Below are 22,693 nucleotides of genomic sequence, written 5' to 3'. Positions count from 1 at the left end.
TAACCTTTTGTTGCTACGTTTTCTCATGAATGCTGAATCACTCTCTAATCTTTGCCATGAAACACGTGCGGCCCCACTCAGTGAAACAGATCAATCTGCTTGTGTTAGCTGATTGCAATTGCCTACTGGGCCATATCTGTAGATTGCAAACAGCAGGCCTAATACTGACCACGTTGTAAATTATCAGTCATGGCTTGGTGGTTAAGTGATGATGGGTAAAGAGAGAACACAAGGGGAGGCTTGTGGCCATTGGAGTCATTGCATATAACTTAGAGTAACCCTGGCACATGTAAACTCCAGAACAGGTCAATATGTTAAACAAAAGTTCAAGGAAAATATGTTCCAAATCATCCCACATAATTCTATTCCTTCAATATTCCTGTTACCATATCTCATCTCAATTCAGAAATCTTCTATAGCAGGCTATACTAAAAAACCAAAACTTTCCTGTACCTGGTATTCAACACTTTCATCATTAGACACCTTTCATATATCCAACACCACCTCTTATTATCTCCATATAAATACTCTCTAAAGAAGCAAAGTGTCTCACTATTAAATATGCATGATGCTGTCTTATCCCTTCATTTGCTGTACTATAATCTTCATAAAGGCAGCAGCCAAGTTTGTCTTGCTGACTCTCATATACTTAGTACCTAGCATAGTATCTAGTACACATTTAATATTTTTGAGACAGTAAGTTAATTTACTAGTGAGTTTTTTCCCTAAAATAAATGTTCTTTTCCTTATCAGTATTTATTTTCCTTGTCCTGAAGACTCTGCTCAAACTTTGACCTCTCCTGAAATATTATCCTAGGTTATCCTTGACTATATTGACCTATTTTCATCAAAGTCCAGTTATGCTGCAAATATCATGTTTAACTCTTGACCTGGAAATTTAGTACTTACATGGACAAACACTTTATTTTTTTATAGATGAGAAACTTGAAGTCCAAGAAAATGTATCACTTATACAAATTTACATAGTATATCACAACCAAGACTGGAATCAGCCATGGGTTTTTGCACAATCCCAACTTGGTCATAATTTGGTCTTATCTCTACCAGGAGGCCATCATTCCTTGAAGGCTTATGCTCCTCCATGGCACAGCATAATTTTTACTCACTATATGATGAATAGTATTAAATGGTATATTTGTTCTCTAAAAGTTTGAGCTGTAAACAACAGAACAATGTGAGATCAGCCCTAGATAATATAAAAAGTTGTTGAGTTTGTCTTTGTTTCATACCCACTGAAAAATTGAAGTCACCTCACATTTGTGATGATTTATCTTAAACCAACGAAAACATCTGAGTAGCTGTTATAGGTCTTTCAAACTATGTCAAAATCAGCCATTCAGAGACCTGGGAGATCATGTCAATTCACCAAGTCTTCTGCAAAATGTAACTGAGGTATTATAATAAAAACCTGAATAAGGTTTTAAGGAATGAGGGAGAAAGGAAAAGAAGGTGCCATTTTAGGAGATGAGAAAAAAAAAGTTCAAAAAACTCTACTGCCCATACAATCTAACCAACTGTTCCCTGGAGGAAGGTGTCATAAAAGCCATAGGAGGTCTTATCCTTTTCAGTGCATATTCTTTTGGAAAAAGTGCTACATAGTAAGACAGGGTGCCAAAATCCTGAATCCAGCTCCTTGACAAACTGGTTGGATGGGTAGCCTTATAATGATCTTAGCATTAGTGAATATTATGTTTCTGATAAATACAGAAAAGATGGTGGCTGTGACTATTGGCAACTCACCACTATCTATTTCCTCTCCTCCCTGAAGAGGCAGATAAATTATATTTGTGAATCTACATTGCAGTTACTTGTGGTCATTTAATTGTGTTCAAAGCCTGCATAATGGGAATGGAAATAATCTTTGCTACCTCTTACCTAAAATCTAACCATTGCAAACTGCTTTACATATTCTCTTCTGTGCTCTTCCCCCTTTCAACTGATGGCAACACCAGTCTTAGAAGCTTTGGGTTGAAGATGGCAGGGATGCCATTAACCTGAGTCCTTTAATGACTGTGTAGAAAAGAACCACCCTGACAACTTAAACACTGGCCTTTAGACAGTTATTATTTAATCCACTGAATTTTAAGGGAGCTATTTGTTACTGAAGTTTACTATACCCTAACCAATAAAAAATAATTCCCGTGTTACAAGATTGATGTGAAGTACAAATTTACTTTGAAATTTTTAAGAATAGGATACAGATCAAATAGGAATAATTTGTCAAATTTAGACATAAATTGTCCCTTACCCTTACTTCGCATTATTTTCAAAAAGAAAAAAAAAATCCTTTTATATTTCCGGGTATATTTCTTATATTTAAATTACTATAAGACTCCTTACACTGATGCACAGGAATAGAATAAAAAAAAAAAAATCTAAAAGGTCTTATGTTAGCTATACTGGAATTAAAATTAAAAACTTATTTAAAAATCTAAATGGGGGGCGCCTGGGTGGCGCAGTCGGTTAAGCGTCCGACTTCAGCCAGGTCACGATCTCGCGGTCCGTGAGTTCGAGCCCCGCGTCAGGCTCTGGGCTGATGGCTCAGAGCCTGGAGCCTGTTTCCGATTCTGTGTCTCCCTCTCTCTCTGCCCCTCCCCCGTTCATGCTCTGTCTCTCTCTGTCCCAAAAATAAATAAACGTTGAAAAAAAAATTAAAAAAAAAAAAATCTAAATGGTCTCAGGTAATATACATAAAATTCTTTCATTTTTTTTTATAATGACCTTAGGAGTAAATCAGATTTTAAGCCAGAATTATATAACAATTCCTCCAGTCTTTATTTTGATTGGCTAGTGTAAATCTGGCCCAAGGAAAGAACCAGACCTCAAAGATCTAATCAAAGAGTTTGTGCAGATGCTTCAAGAAATCATCACCATTCTCTATAGCCACTAGACTTTTACAAGGGAGAAAGAATGTTTTCTCATTTCTTCAGAGAACATGAGTACCTGAAATAAGACTGAGAATATTTTTTCAGTTTCTACCCTTACTTGCAAATGAGCAGTGCATTCCATAATCAGATACTTCCAGAAGATTATAATTTACCAGGCAACACAATAATATCTCATAGTCTAGAGAACATTCTCGTATTTTCCATTTAAGTCAATGGCATTACCATCAGGTTTAAAATTTCAATTTGAATCTTGACCAATTGTTCCTAGGTTCACACTATCTGAGTTCCATCATTTATCTTCCATTTTCAATATCCAACACCCCATATAAACTTTTAAAATTCCATTTCTGGATTCTGAAAGAAAAAATATTCCTAATTGCTCTGAGCTCAAATACTTTTTCTCTCTAACCCATCTACCAAGGCAGGTGCCCTAAGATGTTGTTGTATCATATAAAAAGAATAGTTACCTTTTATTAAACACTAAGCATTGGGATCTATGCTAAATACAGTACATGTATTATTTTATTCCTGCAACTACTCTGTTATTTTCCTCTCCACATAAAAAATGCAAGACTAACGCTTAAACAAGTTAAGTAACTTGTCTTTCCTTACAGTGTTTAGTAGTAGAGACAAAATTCAAACCCTGGCCTGTCTGACTTTAGAGCCTGACATTTTGGTCATTATGTTATAGTGACTTTAGAATAAGTCCCTTAATCCCTTTGTTGGTCTTTAAGTAAAACCTTCTCTCTCACGTCCATCCTTTACTATCTCAAGAAATTCAAAAGAACTCTCTATTATATGTTGAAACATAGTCTCATTCTTTAGCGAAATTCAAACCTGCCTATAGTATGCCCCATAGATATCTCTTTGGCTACATTAAATGGCCACTTCAATCCAACTTTACTCCTTTACTCCCTGTGCAGGTGGATGGATAGATGGATAGATATGTAGATAAATTCTATTCCCTTACATCCCATACAGAAGTTTGATCATCTCATAACCTTCTTGTCTGACAATCTTCCTTTTTATATTTCTGTCCCTACAACTTACTTTTTCCATTCTGCTCAGACCTCAGATTCACAAATATATACACATGCCCACAAGAGTTCAAAAATATTTTTTGAACATGTATCACCTACTGTGAGGTAGGATCTCTTCTAAGTTCCAGAAAAACAAATGTGGAGAAACTTGAAAGAGTTCCTGCCCTTAATGAGCTTTCATTCTAGTAGGACTAACCATTATCTTGATTTTATTCATAGAGAATCTGAAGCTCAGAGAACTGATGTAGTATCTAAAGTCATGGAAGTCAACACAGAAAGGTAAAAATTAATATTAGTGATGTTTCAAAGACAAGTGTATAGGAATTAGTCCTTGGATATGAAGGTACAAGAGAAGCTAAAAATCCTTGCAAGCTTTTAATTTTGTTATACTAGAAATTGGGGAGTTGTCATTTATGGGTAAGAGTTAAAGCTGGTAAAGTGGAGTCTATTCTCAATTTATTATACATTATAGATAATTTTTCTGGAGAGCCACCATTCTAATATTTTTCCTTTGCTCAACAAACTTATTTTTACCATATTTTTCTATAAATAATCCTTGTGTATATCCAATGTAACGTCCAAAAACAGTAATTTGCCAATACCACGAGTAAGTCATTGTCTTTTCTTTTCTACTTGAATATTCATGGAGAGTTTGGCTAGCAAACTCGTTACAGAATTTTAGTATATATAATTTTGTACAAGGAACAAAAAGAATTATAGGCATTTCACAGAGTTTGTGAAACAATTGCTGTTTCTATTGTTTTGCAATAGTGATTACAAGTTTAGAGATTAATTTATAGCTCATTCTTGTTCCTTATCATTTTTGTTTAATTTCCTTTTTGGGATGGCTGTGTGGCTCAGTCGGTTAGGTGTCTGACTTCAGCTCAGGTCATGATCTCACAGTTCATGAGTTCGAGCCCTGCATCAGGCTCTGGGCTGACAGCTCAGAGCCTGGAGCCTGCTTCAAATTCTGTCTCTCTCCGTCTCTCTCTCTCTCTCTCTCTCTCTCTCTCTCTCTCTCTCTCAAAAATAAACATTAATTTTTTTTTAATTTTTCTTTTTGTGTGAATTCAGTTTATAACATAATTCTGGGCACCTAGTATGTGTTTAATAAATACTCATCACTGTTGCTTTTGTAGAATATTTACTTCAGTTTATAAATGTGTTATTGCTTCTTCCTCAAGGTCATAGCCTCTTAACCATTCTCATTTTACAAACAGAAAATATCAAAATAATCAATGTATGGTTGGAAACAAGCACATTTTACAGTGTCTCAAATATGTAGTTAAGAGTGGAAGCTAAAAATCTTGTTATTTTACTCCTATATACCTATCCTCTAAGCCACTCTTCTTCCTTAAGTGCATGGCCAAAGAAGAAAATAAATACTTGTAGTTGTTTCATGTTTTATCCAATTGAGGTTAAATTTCCCTTAAGCATGTACAGTGTTTTATATGTTCCTATATGTTTTCTTATCTACGACCACATTTTGTCCTTATAGTAGCCCCAGGAGATAAGTAGGCAAGTATTACTATCCCCATTGTGCACAGATAAGTTCCAAGTTCAAGGACCTTGTCTAAAGGCACACAACTGGGTATTGGCAAATCAGGTCTCTGGATATACTGCCCATCCATCTTCTTTCTTCTAAACCAGGCAACCTCTGAGGCTAGACTAATATTTTTCTCAATTAAAGCTATCCACATTAATTACAGCTGTTTTCCAAGTACGTGGATGGGGTAGTGAGCAGCTGTTCTTAACCTTAAAGAGGAACAAGAGCACAACCACAGAGAAGGACAACAGGAAGCATCTTTCAGGCAATTTACAACTTGAGGCCAGGCCTGCATCTGCTGTGACAAATAGAAGAGGGGATTGGGTAATTACCTATGATGTTAATCCCTGTAGATAGCCACTCTCTCCAAGCCCCTCAAACCATTTTGTCCTTAGAAGCAATTTTTTCCTTCTCTTACCCTCACATTTTCTGACTAATTATATGGTAAATACTGCAAGGACAGAGACAGGGTCTTCTATGTCCCACCTAACTAGACTGCCGGGCTCAAGTGGTGCCAGTGAGCACAAGGGTGTCATTTAGGGTCACAGAAGGGGAAGAAACCATCTCTGTGCTCTATTGGAATCTTCCCAGGGTTCTTGTTTACACGTGCTACTAGCTAAGTGTGGACGTTCCTTAACATGTTTTCCTGATTTCCTAACAGGCCACATTTAGTCTGTTCTTCAAGTTTACACTTTCCACCTTCTCCATGACATTTTTCCTGAATATGCCAAGTTAACTTCCCACTTTAATAGAATCCCTTAGACTATGAATGACTTTTTAGCCTGAATTTGTATCCTACCTTCCACTACAACTTCTGTCCCTTGCATATACATATCTTGTAATTAAAATGAAAGACCAAGGATAACACCTTTTTTTATATATATATTTCTACCCATCCCTCACCCCCCCTCTTACACCATTCTTAACAAATATGAGAACCTGGCACAGAATTGAATTCGTATGAAAAATGACAACATGAATGATTTTATAAATAAGACTTATCCATCCAAACAAATGCTGTTCCCTTCAAGGCAGTTCTCTTAGAAAGCTCAGCATATTGCTGCCTTTGATGATTGCTTCTTTCCCAGGTAAGCATTTCTCTGGGGGGAGATAACTGATGCTTACTTTATTCATTGTTGACTAATTTGTTCTCTCTTATGTTGGAAATCCTTCCTGTAGCTTGAAACATTCTAGTCAGGATTATGAAGCTGAGGCCTATGAAACAGTAGAGAGTAGCTCAAAAAAGTACATCACCAAATTGTTGAATGTCTTTATAGTCTTTACCCCCTGTGCAGAATGGAATGGACCTTTCCCTTTATAGTCCCCCTTGTACTTGGGGTGGGGCGGGGTGGGGGGGAGGACTCCAACAGAGCATCCCCTCACCTTGCAGCAGTGAGCTGCGTCAACTCTCCCTGACTCAGCAGTGGGCTCTAGTGAAGCAGTAAACAGGCATTACTCTTCTTCCTTTGCCTTAAGACCTAGCATAGCATCTTAATAAATTCAAAAATCAATCACTTAGCTACTCAAAAATTGTTCTCCTTTGCAATGCTAAAGAAATTGAGAAAAGGTGCTGAGCAATGTGGGTTTGAGGAGCCAGACAAGGCTTTGTGGCTCAGCAGGGACCTGTGATACACTTTAGTGGATAAGCAAAAGATGCCGGACGGAGGAAGGCATCACAGAGGACTGCTCAAGCAAAGATACTGACCTGACCTCTGTTAGGCATGAGCAAAGGGGTTGAGGCCTATTCCACCATCGCTCCCCTAAATAAATCCAGGTAATGTCTATGAATATTGTCCAATCAAGAAATGGTCTCCGTTTGGTAAAAGTGTTTCGAAGTAAGGATTCCCAGGTCATTGAAAGCAATGTTGAAAAAAGCACTAAGTTATGTGGCTTTGGAAAATCAGTTAAACTTCCTAGGCCTCAATTTCCTCATCTTTAAAATTGAAATAATGATGTTCTTCCTGTCTTTCTTAGGGTGAAGTTGAAGATGAAAGTCAGATGAGGTAATATATGTGAAATACTCTGAAAAGCACTGAAGCAAATGTAAAGAATTATTATCTAATTTGGCTGCTGCACTGGAAGAGGACACAGTTCCCTAAATATGTGTGTGACATCCATGTGAGTCACCTGTTTTCAACCCTCCTTCACCCAAGGCAAAGCTTCTGCATGCAAAATCACCAGTAGGTGTAATCGGGCTTGACAAAAGATGGTTCTCTCCCCCTTTCTTTCTCTTTCACCTTCCAGAATTTTGGATCTAAGTAATGCTCAGAAGAGTCAACTTGCAAATATCCACTTGGAGCCACTCTGTATCTCTTCTCTGCTATAAGAAACACACTCTAATTATCACTGTTTCTCAATGTCTGACACAGAAAGAGGTGCTGTTTAATAAAATTTGATGAATGAATGAAGTTGCAAACCAGCAAAGACTTAGGATTTATTCATTAATTAATTTGGTAATTTATACCAAGAATGTATCCAGGTCATTTAGGAAATGGCTCCTCTTTCTTGTGATTTAGACCCACGAGTTAATTGGTTTCTCTGCCTGGCTGATTGTCAGCCGAGACGCCTACATTGCTTATAACCAACATGTCCATAAACAGAGCAAAGTTATTAATTTAATCTGCTTCAGTCGGTGGGCAATGTGAGGGAAGCAGCCTGTGTGTACATAGTTCCCTTGGGTTTGTTTGTTTGCTGGATTACCACCTCAGAGAAAGCCAGGCTGTGTCTGTCTACACAACACCCACACGACTGAGCTATTTAGGCTATGTAGCCAAACAACTCATTGATTCAGTGGCAAGTATCAATTGCTTGACTGAATTTCTGGTTGTCTAATGGAATGGAATGGTTAATAAACTTTGATTGGTTGATCTAATAATGCTATGGAGTCAGATTCTTTTAGTATTTTGGATGGAAAATATGAATTTCTGTACTTGAAAAGAGTAATGATTAGTTTTATTCACTTTCACACAAAAAATTGGCACATGCTGATATAAAAATACATTGGCTTAGCAGGCAAGACATGTCTACTGTCATTGACCTATATCTACCATTACCTGTTTGACTTTAAGAAATGTATTTCAGGAGTGCCTGGGTGGCTCAGTCAGTTGAGCATCGAACTCTTGATTTTGGCTGAGGTCATAATCTCATGGTTTGTGAGACCAAACACCGTGTTGGGCTTGGCACTGACAGCACGGAGCCTGCTTGGAATTCTCGCCCTCCCCCTCCCCCACTTTAACCTCACACCTCACCTCCTTTCCTCACAACCATACTCTAACTCACCTCTCAGTTTTCTAAGCCTCAGTGTTATCATTTGTGAATAAAAAGCTTAAGCCAGTAGGTTTTACATTTGGATTTAATAAACTTCTGATGATATATCCGTATTGGCCTTCATCATTATAGAGTATTTGCTTCTATAGCCTTTGAGTATCTGACTAATTGTGACTTGTCTCTACTATAGGCTCAGTCTAATAGGAGATGATTCTATCTAGGAGAAATGAAGAGGACAGGCAGCACATCCCAATGAAATTGACCTCTAAGCTTTATATTACACTCTGGGTAGATGTTAGACTGGTGAAGTAGAGAATAAAGGGGAAAGTTTCAGACAGAGACAGATTTGCAAGGAAAGGCATAAAAATAAGAGAAACTGCAATGCTTCCACAGAAGTGGATGCTGCTCAATTTACCTTGAGCACAAACTGGGAGATATGACAATACTTAGAATTGGATAATTAGACAGTGCCCATGATGTGGTAGCTCTTGTGTTTAGTCAACAAATGATATTTTACTATTTCTCAAGGCTGTTTTAAGTAATGACAAAGATCCTTACATTCACAAGTCTAGAAGTTCCTGATGGCTCTAGGACATAGACTGGTGGCAATGAGCAATGTGATTAGAGGGGAAAACAGATTTGTGTTAAAACAATAATACCAGTTGGGAAGCAGTCAGAGAGATCTAGGTGGGAAATGATGAGGGCCTACACTGAAAGGTAGTGAGGTAGGTATGGAAAAGGAATTATTTTGCTTGGCATAGCCATTACCTGAGAAATCACAGATAAGAGCCTCCACCACTATTTCCACAAGGCGGCACAGTTCACCTGTGCTAATTTAGGATTGTGGTAAGTTAGGGTATATTTTACATTATTTTTTAAACTAGCAGTTACCAAACATGTCAGAGCTGCACACCAATTAATGAACCCCTGCAGGCTGGGCTGAGGTTTTATTAGACGCTATAGATGTGTCAGCATGGCAGCCAAAGGGAGTCCTCTGGGCCCACAGTGGAGTCCTCAGTGGTTTATGTCCATGGCAAGCTACTTACCTTGTTAACACGGACATGGATTCTCAGCTGTGCATTCTGAGAACTGTTCCCCTGGTTTTTACTAGCCATCCACATGTGTTCTCAAGAGAGAACACAGGATGCACACAAAGAGCAGCTCTGGAAGAAGGCAACTTCTGTTTGAGCCCCTCCTGCTCACTTACCAGCCCCATAATTGTGGGTGAAGCCTGGAATCTTTCTACACCTCAAGTTCTTCCTCTATAATATGGATGAAACTCCTACAGCTATTCTACAGAGATGGAAAATAAGGTTGTCTTGTGGATCTGGGCAAATAAGATTGCATGTGAAAAACCTATTCCAACTATAAAACATTCTAAGCATGCTCACACATAGTATTGTTATATAAGTGCTGCATGATGTTTCAGTTCTCTATTTCTGAACAAACCACCCCAGAATTTAGAGGCTTACACATACAACAAAGATTTAGTATCTCTCTCAAACCTTTGGGTTGGCAATCTAAGTGGTTTTATTTTTGCTGGTTGCGATCAGTCATATGGCTACAATATCTGATGGCGTGTCTGGAAGTTGGTGCCAGCTGTCATCTGTCATGCTTCTTTCATCAGATTTCTCATCCTACTATAGGAAAGACTGGACCTCTTCAGAACATGGGGATCTTAGGGATCCAAGAGGAAAACTGGAAGCTATGAGGTCTCTTAAGGTTTAGCTTCAGAAATCATTCAACATTATTATGCCATGTTCTATTTATTGGTCAAAGCAAAACACAAGGTCAGCCCAGGTTTACAAGGGAGGGAAAATATATGCCACCTGTTTATGGGAGGTGGGAGGAGTGGCAAAGTCATGTTGAAAAAGAGCATAAGAGATGCTGCAGCCATCTTTGAAAATAATCTACCACATAGAATAAAAGTAACAACATGATCTGGCCAGGACCAAATACATGGCTCAGGGTCAATTAAGGCCTAGGTCTAACACCTCATTTTTGGCTTCCTCTTACGACTCTTCAGACCTATGAATACCTAGACTACAAACCCTCTCCACAAGTCCTTCCAGAAATCCCAGGGTCCTAGATTGGCATTATTTTTTTCCATCTTACCTAGGAATTTTTCAAGTGCAATTTAAATAGAAAAGAATATGTAACACAAGGTCTGTACCCTTATTTCCATTTCTGACACTAAAAATTAATATGAGAATAAGTCAAAGGCATCAAACTTGCCCAAGCTTGAAGTTTCACCCAGAAAATTAAAACAATAATGCCTAAGTCAAGAAGAAATCTTTAGATCATAGCAAAAATAAACTTCCCCTTCTGATCACCAGCCCTAGGAGAATCTTTGATGTGCCCATAAGACAACAAGCGCTAAGCTGATTCCTCAAACTCTGCTTGGATTACTAGTGGTATCTCCCCTAAGCACACTCCCTGCATCCTCTGCAGACTTCCAAGGTGTCCCTCTACACCTCTCCACTACCTTCCCAGGCACAACCACTGTTGATAGAGAATTATGGACTAAATTCAGATATTCCTGTAAGCTCTTTCAAATTAAAATTTTAATTTTATTATTAAAATTTTAATGTTAATTTATTTTTGAGAGATAGAAGGAGAGAGAGACTTCATGAATGAGGAAGGGGCAGAGAAAGAGGGAGACACAGAATCCAAAGCAGGCTCCAGGCTCTGAACTGTTAGCACTGAGCCCAACGTGGGGCCTGAACCCACAAATTGTGAGATTGTGACCTGAGCCGAAGTCAGACGCTTACCCAACTGAACCACCCCGGTGCCCCAAGATGTTCCTGCAAGCCCTTTCATACCTAACCTCCCACACTACAAAACCTCAGAAAAATGATATGGCATGAATGTTATTGTCCTTTTTCTTCTGGCCTCCTAGCTTTTCAGCTTTTCTTCTATCCCTGGCTGTAACTAATCTAATAAACTAACCTAGATTAAGAAGTTCCTAAATGATACTAGCTGTAGAAAGCTAGCCTCCTCCAATAGCATTTGCTTTTTGACTTAGCAGCCTTCAAAGCTTTAAATTAAAGAATGACAGGGGCAGAGATTGGGACATCGTTCCAGCTGGGATGGAAGGTATTTTGGAGGAAGATACTGTGAACCTTGGTTTGTACTTTTTAAACACAAGGAATGCATGGTTTAAGAGTGTGATATCCATGTAAGAAAAGCATCTTATATTTTGTGTAAAGGATAAGACCCTTCACTCTTAATATCGATATCAGTCAACTTCCTTATACCGAAAACTCTGCTAATCAAAGGCTTCCATGCTCTGTAGGAAGGGCTATTGAATTCAGATTTAGCACCACACCATTTAAGCCTGACTTAGGATCTGTTGCCATAGAAATGGGCACATATTAGCTTTCCAGAAAAGAAGTCAAAGATTCTAAGAGCCACAGGCCTTACTCACAGAGGGAGCTTAGTCTATGATTGTGTAGTCTTCACTTAATACTTCTTCCACCAACCATATGCCTCAAAGTCTGTAACTCCACCACTCAAGACTCATTCTCTTGAGTTTTTAAGTTCACCATTTCTCTATTAAGAGGAACCAGGTGAAATGTGAAGTTATGTCTGATCCATGTCTTCAGTAGACCATGTTCTATCCAAACCTTCAGCTAGAAGCAGGGTTCTATGGCACAAGATTTTAATTAAGAGACTCAAGGACCTTTAATTAGCTGAAGGACTTCCAGGGATTATGGACTCTGTAAATAGCAGCAAAACTTCCATGTCTACACCAGACTCCTCATTTTTGTCTCTATGGGGACTGATAGGAGACATTTAAACTCATGCAGGTATGCTTTTCTGGAGAAAAGACTTCCCCTTTCATCACATTCCTTATCAGGTCCATGATTAAAAAAAATTAAGGTGCTGAAAAGATGGAGGGTGGGATGAGGGATACAAAGTGGTTCAGCAGTAGTTGAAGTGGTTGGTGAAGGGAGGAGAACTAATCTGAATAGGAAAGCAGAGAGCTCTCAAGATTAATTGTTCTGTGGTCACAGCTCTGCTGCAGGCTCAGAGTGGTTTGTAATCCAGACTCTGCTCAACAGTGATCCAGACCATGACTTGACCTTGAAGAAGCTTCTCTAAAGTACCTTCAGAACTCCCACCATAGAAGAGACATCAGGGCCCCTGCTCTTGGGATACCATACATCACATGACCTTCCCTAACTGGTTTCCCTACAGTTCAGAGTCTCTCATGAAAGAGCTGCACTGTGTACTTGGGCAAGGAAACAACTTCATTCCTCATCTTTCCCTTCCTCTCTCTGCCTGACAATTTGGGGTACAGCAAAGCCAAAGGTTTACAGCTGCATGGAGGAGGAATAGAAGGGATCTGGTTCAGGCCTGAGAGAGACCTTGAGCACACTGGTCTAATAACTTGACTCTGGCAGGGAGAGGACAAGCAGGGGCTGGGTCAGACCTAAAGACCAGCCTCCCCTGAAGAAATGACCACAGTAAAGCCATGGCATTCACAGGAAATATTTCCTTGCTTATTCCTGTTTATTGGCTCCTCTGGGTAGGTGCAAAGAGTAACCTCTAAAAGAGCTTAAAACTCATCCAGCACAGGCAATCAGGTATGTACCCATATAGACAGAAGTGGTGCCTGCAGCCCCATTTATCTTGGTCTTATGCCTTATTCCAATGCCTCCACCCCCTGCCCCTCCCTGTATATACATGTACACAGATAAACACACAGTCTCAAAGATGACCAAAGCAAGATGGAGAGGGGAAAAAAAATGCTACTAAGCCCACTGTATAACATTTTTCAAATCTTACAGGCAATATATGCCTGTTAGGGAAAAGATAGAAAGGTACTAAGAAGGGAATAAAAAGTGTCCATATGGGAGCGCCTGGGTGACTCAGTTGGTTAAGCATCCAACTTCGGCTCAGGTCATGATCTCATGGTTTGCAAGTTCGAGCCCGAGCCCTGCATCAGGCTCTGTGCCGACAGCTCAGAGCCTGGGGCCTGCTTCAAATTCTGTGTCTCCTTCTCTCTCTGCCCCTCCCTGACTTGTACTCTGTCTCTGTCTCTCAAAAATAAATTAATTAAATAATGTAATTTTTTTTTTTTAAGTGTACATGTGATGCCACCAGAAGTATCTTCCAGGTGTATTTTTCTCCTAATAGCACACAAACTGTACACACCACATGCAAACTGTTGCATTCTGCTCCATTTTCATGGTGGTAGAGGCAAATCTTAAAAGACATGCTCAGAAGATAATAAAATAGCCAGGTCAGTGTTTCCTAAAATGTGTTCATAGCACTCTGTGATGTATGACTTCCATGGAATGTTCATTTTAAAAGGCTTCATGGTAATAGTGTTATGTGGTCAAACAAGCTGGCAAAGTGTTACATTTACCAAAATTAAATACGTTTCTTTATAACTGAATCTTTAAAAATATATAATCTACATTATATATTTTCAAGAAGTGAAGTGCTTCTCAAATGTATTTTGACCATAGAATTCATCTCACATAGAGCATTCATTTCACTAATGTGTTATGAATATTTCAGGAAATGCTTAAACAAAAATCAGGGAAAGGGAAATTCTGCAATTGGTTCTGGCTCTAAGACTTTTTCAATATTTGACCTTAGTTATCTATTACTGTGTAACAAATTACCTCAACATGTAGGGACTTAACAGTATTTCTCAGCTCATGGTTTCTGTATGGCTCAGAAATCCAACAGTGCCTTAGCTGGAGGCTAAGGGTATGGGTCTGGATCTCCCACAGGCTGCAGTCAAGGTGTCAGTCAGGGGTGCAGTCATCTCAAGGCTTGACTGGGGAGGAATCTCTTCCTAGTTCAGTTCCTTTGGGTTGTTGGACTGAAGGCCTCAGCTTCCCACTGGCTGTTGGCCAAAAGCTGCCCCCAGTTCTTTGCCACGTGGGCCTCTGCAGCTTGCTTTATTATGGCAGGCACATGAAAAGAGCCAAAGGGAGAACAGGCAAGAGGGAAATCATAGTAGTTATAACCTAATCTCAGAAATGATGTTCTATCATGTTTGCCGTATTCTGTTTGTCAGAAGCAAGTCACTAGGTCCAACTTACAGGGAAAAGATTACAGAAAAGCATGAGAAACAACAACAAAAAAATGGGGATCACTTAAGGCCATTTAAGCAGCAGGTATCATAGCTATTTACAAAGATCACAGGATCTTCAATTTATAAGAATTTTAGGAGATTATCTAATTTCCATATTGAAATCTAGCACTCTGATCTTCTCACTGTTTGGTTGGTGCTTTTCCACTACAGCAGGCTGCCTTCATATCTACATCTGTAAAATGGGATTAGTGATCCTTGGGCTGCCTTTCTCCTTCAACAGAAATCTATGATAAACCAAAGTAATCAAAAAAGTAAAAAATACTTTAAAGCACAAAATGATAGCAACTCAAAGTTACATTTTATCATTATTTTTTCTACTAATAATACTGTTAATGGTGTTTAGGCTCAGGACCAATCAGATTTGTGAGAGGAGATTTCTTTTTACTTCTCCATTCTCTTTCTTTGGTGGTGCTCTTACCAGCTCTGGGGAGATGAACACTTCCTGTTGAGGGAGCTCACAGAGCCAGACATCCTGTCTCTTTCCCACACTCATGCTTCTAGTGTCATTTACTAGGCATTTCTGTTTCCATTGTACTTCTGTCAGAGCCTAGTAATCTTGAGTTCCATCCTGTGAGGTTCTAAGTGGCAATTTCTGTTCAACTTAAAAGAATTAGGCTTCCTTCCTAACAGCGCCATATGAAAAGAATAGGTCTGGAACACTACAGAGACCCAAACATCCTGCCATCTCATTCCTCCACATCCTACCTGTCACATGCATTAAAGGAAGAGGTCTTCTGAGTCCTCCACTATCCCCACCACTGCAGTGTTGTCACACATACTTGAAACCTTATCTCACCTAGGCTTGGAGCTACCATTTTTTCAGGAGCCACATTGTGCTGGCCATTTTCTTAAGCACCTATAGGAACACTTTTGATTTTCAAACACACATGCTCAAGTTTATAGGTGCGTTAAATGAGGCTAGAGAAGGTGTACTTCCTTGGCCAACAGTAGAAGAGGGAGTCAGCCAAGGTGTGTCTGATTCCAAAGTCCAAGCCTATATTTCTCCTTATATCACCATGAATTTCCAGGGTCTTAGTTGTATTCTCCAGCAGATTCTAGGCAACATGGAGGGAAATTTATCTGTAACTTTGGTGCCTGGCTCAATATTGGAATTAGTGTTAATTAATAACTAACATAAACTGCCCATTTAAGGTATATTTATCACTTTATCTTTATTTCTATGATCCTTGAAGGCAACATCTTGCCTTATGCTCCCTTTAGTAGCCAAGGGGATTACAGATATACTTACAGCCAAAGTATTACAGATATACGGTTTATTTCTCTTCACCTTGTCATTCGTGAATGACAGGCAGTGACCCCATGAGGCAAAATCATAAGATCAGTGACTTATGTAGAAAAGATTCTACTCATGTAGAAAAGATTATTTTGCTAGAGATTAAACACCCAACCCCAGTCAACCAATAAATGTCTGCTAGGGGGTGGTTTCATGTCATACTATTACTGAAAAAAGAATGAACTGGGGGTCCCAGCAAATGTTGTTCTTTGCATATAAAGGTGGTACCTCATACTGATGGCTTCCCTTTAATTTTTTCTAAATTATCTACTTCACACTTCAAAGAAGTCAACCTGTTCTTTTATGTTGTTCAGTTATACACACATGTGAAGAAAGAAGAGGAAATCAGTAGCTTCTAGATGGTCTTTACATTTTCTCCTGACATATTTTGTTCCAAAACATTTGTTCTTCCAAGAGTCTGACATACTACCTATTTGGTCTTCTTAAGCTGCTCACATTTTAACTTTATCTCAGCCTTAAACATTACCCTAGCCCAATTGTGTATACAATTAAAGTGTTTGTTTATAGAGCTTTCCATCAGAAGCACAAAATAATAATCAGGTATCATTCTGTCAGTTCACATTGGAAGCATAATTCTTCTTGCTATTTTCCCAAATTTCTTTCACATTCATTTACCTTGTCTCTACTTCTTAGCACCTTGTTTCCTTCCTTCCTGAAGTAATTGAGAGTGGGAATCTCTATGTCAAGTTAGTTTCTCACTCTTTTGCCAAACATTCTTTGTTTCACTTATTTATTGAACTCATGAATGTCCCCAGAGTTTACAATAATCCAGAAATTCACCGAATTCCAATTTAGTATTTCCTTTGCCACTAAATACATCCCTCCATTACTATTCCAGCCTTAACAGTATACATCGGTGCCAGAAAATATAACATTTATCTTCACAGCTGAGGTGCAAATAGGATACTTCTCAAAATATCTTGCCCTTTATCCAGGAGTTATAAAAGACAAAAAAAATATTCTGCTTAACTTAATGTCAGCCTCCTAGCTCCAGCTGTGCTGTCTACAGCTACAATAACAACTATCATGTCTATGGTTTAAGACTGGTCAAAGATTTACTAAATGCGCACATGTTGTGATAATACCTCAACTTTTTTTGTGTAAATTTTCAAGAGTATTTAAGTCATTTGGGTTAAAATATGAAGAGTGGTTTTATATTTGTCAACATTGCCATAGAAAAATCCTCATTGAAAAATTACTCAAATACATGGCAAATAGAAGTCAGATCACACAAACTACAAGACAAAAGTCAGTCAGAAACCAAAATTAAAATCTGATACAGTGGAGGTAGCAGCCTCTGGGTCCCTCCTGGGTACCTTGGGCTCTTTGCTTTGGGGTAGCTCAGAAGTTCCTTCAGCTGCCTAATACCCATCTCACTCCTCAAGGGAAGATCCTCATTGCCCCCATGCCCAAACAAGCCATACCCTCACATCTGTGTCTGACAGCCAAAGACTCTGAGGGGACTTGAGGCTTAGTCCCTGTTGGACCACTATGTCCTCATAACATATATCATAGTATTTCTTCCATGAGCCAGATTCTCTCAGCTGAACTTTTGATCAAAGAGCATGTTCAAGCAGTAGCTAAGCATTTTATATACAAAATATTCCTAGATATATAACATTTTTAAAAAATTGCAAGGATGTAAAAGAAATGAAATTTAAGAACTTGAAAGTTGTGCTAGAGAGTTAAGATGGTGGAGTAGTGTGGGAACCCTGAGCTTATCTTGTCCCTGAAACACAGTTAGATCAACATTAAACCATTTTGAATACCTAAGAAATTGATCTGAGGATCAATACAACAATCTACATAATTTGAACCAGAGAACTTGGTAGGTATACTGTGCATATAGGTGAACTGGGGGAGAGAAAGCCACAGAGCTTCAGAGTGTAGGGAGTCATTTTCACAGAGAGAGAAAGATAAAGAGGGAGAGTGCAGTGCATTGGGATTGTGCAAGAAAAGCACTGCCCCCAAAGTAGCTGGAGAGAAACAGTGAAAACACTCATAGGGAACTAAGCAAGAAATCTGTTCCCCAATTGACAGGGAGAAAGAAGGTTTCAATACAGCCCAGGATTCTATAATCAGTGGACCAAAGAGTCTGAAGTTCTGGATTTCAGTGCCTTGTGGGGCTTTGGTGAGGAAGCATGGCAAATCTCCAGAAGGAGGCAGTGTGGTTTGAGGGATCTGTGTGCCACAGGGTGAGAAGCAATTCCCCTGATTGGAGCGCATTTGGTAGAAGCCCTATGGTCTCCCCACAGGCAAAAGTCCCAGTGGAACCCGAAAGCAGTCACATTTACAGATATTGGAACAAAGATGCCACAGTGAAGCAAAACCTGGCCCTGGCTGTGTGTTGTGATTTACCATAAACTCTGAGCCCCTTCTACTGCAGTGATCATACAAACATTTTCCAGGGAAAGCTGGCACCTGGTCATTGCTCGGCAAGATCCTCCCTGAGAATCAGTGTGAGTCCAAGCCACAGGAGTTTCTGAAGTGTGGGGTTTTGAAATACCACCCCATCTGAGATAAAACTTTGGAGGGAGGCAGGAGGCAGCTTGGACATGTACAGGATAAAGGCAGGGAGCAGACAGAAGCCTGAGACCAAGGTGGGGGGCTTGATCATATGTCTGTGAGGGCACAAAATCCCCCCAGTCAGATACTGGAGAGCTCGGTGAAGCCATTTTCACTTCTCTTATGGGTGGATCGACCCCAATGAGCTAAGCAGCATGACCAAGTGGAGGACAGAATTGTTACACCAAGCCCCACCCACCTGTGCCCTCCTGACAGATTCCCCAGAAGACAAGCACAAATCCCTTCCACCTGCTTAGTTTAGTAACTATTGTGTGCTATAAAGTTTCAGTTCTAGGGGAAGCTGGTTGTAACTATATTCAGGTTTCATTCAGTTTGCTTGTTCATTTGTCCCCTTTCTTTGCTTTTATTTTTGCTTGTGTTGTTTTCTGTATTCTTTATTTTCTTTCTCTTTCTTGGATACAGAAAGAGCAATTTTTTTGTTTTTTTTTTACTTTGTTTTATTCTATTTTATTAAATTTTTTTAATTAGAAAATTATTTTTTAACTTTCCCTTTTTCCTTTCTCTCTTTTTCTTTTCTATAAAGCTTCTCTTAACAGACCAAAACACACCTAGGATCTAGCTTCCTTTATTTGATTTTTTATTTGCTTTGTCTTTAATTTTTATTTTTAATTTATTTTTTCTTCCTCCAAAATGACAAGATAGAGGAATTCACCCCAAAAGAAAAAAAACAGGAAGAAATGATGGCAAGGGATTTAATCAACACAGATATAAGTAATATGTCTGAACTAGACTTTAAAGTCTGATTATAAGAATACTAGCTGGGGTTTAAAAACCATAAAAGACACCAGAGAATCCCTTTCAGCAGAGATAAAAGAATTAAAATGCAGTCAGGCCAAAATTTAAATGCTATAACCAAGATGCAATCTTGAAAGGATGCCATGACAGCAACAATGGATGAAGCAGAGCAGTGAATCTGTGATGTAGAAGATAAAATTATGTAAAATAATTAAGCAGTGGAAGAGAAACAAAGAAAAAATATCATGATAAAAGACTTAGAAAACTCAGTGACTCATTAAAGAGGAATAACTTTCATATCACAGGAGTCCCAGAAGATGAAGAGAGAGAAAAAGGGGCAGAAGGTTTGTGTGATCAAATTATAGTTGAAAACTTTCCTAATTTGGGGAAAGAAACAGACATCAAAATCCAAGTAGCACAGAGAACTCCCATTAGATTCAACAAAAACTGACCATCACCAAGCCATATCACAATCAAATTCACAAAATATACATAAAAGGAAAGAATCATGAAAGCAGCAAGGGAAAAAAAAAATTCTTAACTTACAAGGGAAAACAGATCAGGTTCACAGCAGATATATCTACAGAAACTTAGCAGGCCAGAATGGAGTGGCAGGATATATTCAACAGGCTGAATTGGAAAAATATGCAACCTAGAATTCTTTATCCAACAAGGCTATTATTCACAATAGAAGGAGAAAAAGGAGTTTCCCAGACAAACAAAAGCCAAAGGAGTTCCTTTAAATTTGTATGGAACCAGAAAAGACCCCGAATAGCCAAAGTAATGGTGAAAAAGAAAACCAAGGTTTCAGGCATCATAACTCTGGACTTCAAGCTATATTACAAAGTTGTAATCATGTAGACAGTATGATACTGGAACAAAAACAGGCACATAGATCAATGGAACAGAATAAAGAACCCATAGTTGGCACACAAATGTATGGCCAACTAATCTGCAACAAAGCAGGAAAGAATATCCACTTGAAAAAAAAAAAAGATAGTCTTTTCAGCAAATGTTGTTGGGAAAACTGAATGGCAGCATGCAGAAGAATGAACCTGGACCACTTTCTTATACCATACACAAAAATAAACTCAAAATGGATGAAAGCCCTAAATGTAAGAAACCATCCAAATCCTAGAGGAGAAAACAACTTCTTTGACCTTGGCCCCAGCAACTTCTTACTAGACTTGCTCTGGAGGCAAGGGAAGCAAAACTATTTCCTTATTGGTACTTCATCAAGATAAAGAGCTTCTGCACAACAAAGGAAACAATCAGCAAAACTAAAAGGCAGCCAATGGGATGAGAGAAGATATTTGCAAATGGCATATCTGATAAAAGGTTAGTATCCAAAATGTATAAAGAACTTCTCAAACTCAATACCCAAAAAATAAATAATCCAGTGAAGAAATTGGCAAAAGACATGAACAGACACTTTTCCAAAGAAGAATCCAGAAAGATGTCACATGAAAAGATACTCAACATCACTCATCATCAGGGAAATACAAATCAAAACCACAATGAGATACCAGCTGACACCTGTCAGAATGGCTAACATTAACCACTCAGGCAACAACAGATGTTGATTAGGATATGGAGAAAGGGGAAACCTCTTGCACTGTTGGTAGAAATATAAATTGGTACAGCCACTCCACAAAACAGTACGGAGGTTCCGCAAAAAATTAAAAATAGAGCTATCCTACAACCCAGTAATTGCACTTCTAGGTATTTATCCAAAGGATACAAACATGCTGATTTGAAGGGTACATGCACCTCAATGTTTATAGCAGCACTATCAACAATAGCCAAATTATGGAAAGACCCCAATGTCCATCAACTGATGAATGGATACAGAAGATGTGGTGTGTGTGTGCGTGTGCGCACACGCGTATGTGCGTGTATACAATCGAATGTTACTCAGCAATCAAAAAGAATGAAACCTTGCCATTTGCAACAACATGGATGGAACTAGAAATGTATTATGCTAAGTGAAATAAGTCAGAGAAAGACAAATATTATATGATATCGCTCATGTGGAATTTGAGAAATAAAACAAGTAAACATAAGGGAAAGGAAGGAAAAATAAAAAAGAGAGGGAGGCAAACCATAAGGGACTCTTGAATACAGAGGACAAACAGAGTTGCTGCAGGGGTACATGAGGGGGGGGATGGGCTAAATGGATGATGGGCATTCCAGAAGATACTTGTTGGGTTGGGCACTGGGTGTTATATTTAAGTGATGAATCACTAAATTCTACTCTTGAAACCATTATTATACTATATGTTAACTAATTTGGATTTAAATTTAAACAAACTTGAATATTGTGAAAAAAAATTGATTCTATTTTTATGTCTTCTTGATATAAAGCCAGTTGATAAGTTTAGGAATGTAAAATTGATAATATTACATTTAAAATACTTACAAAACTAAATTTTGGTATACTTAATGATGAAAGGTCTCCCTAGATAGCTTTAGAAAACTGATGTTATTTTTTAAAAGGGAATGGAGAACATTGAGTCATATATGTTTATGTTTTTTTTTAATATATGTGTATACACACACATATATATACATATACATATGTGTGTATATATGTATATATATACATATATATGTGTGTGTATGTATGTATACACACACTATATATATATACACACACACACACAATATACACACACACACAATATACACACACACACACACACAATATAGTGTGCAGCATACACACACACTATATATATATGATGACTAAACATTCTTTGGGTGACTTTTCTAATTTTGTGTGTTATTTCTAGGCCTTCATGCCTCCATAAATAGCATTCTGTTAAGCCCTGCATAGGGTAATTTAACTAGACATAAAAATGTTCAGCAAAAAATCTTCCTTTGTACTCATTACCTAGATAATCTTCATATTTCAGGAGGGTTTAGGGGTAAGTGGTACTGATTAATGAAACAAATAACTGGAGATTTGAGAAAAAAATCACTTGACCCATGATATATGGTTATGCTCCCAACTGTACAACTTTCTCACTGTGTGATTTCTCTGAGTGACAATTTTTCATCTGAAAAGAATAGCAGTATATTTCATATCCACTTTCCAAGTTTTCTATGAGACTCAAATAGAATGAAACAACTTTCTAGTAAATAATAGAATTTATTATTTAAATTGTTCATATTCGGATA

Source organism: Lynx canadensis, chromosome D3 (genome assembly GCF_007474595.2).
Source record: "Lynx canadensis isolate LIC74 chromosome D3, mLynCan4.pri.v2, whole genome shotgun sequence".
In the NCBI taxonomy this organism is placed as follows: domain Eukaryota; kingdom Metazoa; phylum Chordata; class Mammalia; order Carnivora; family Felidae; genus Lynx; species Lynx canadensis.
This window is presented reverse-complemented; position numbering follows the sequence as displayed.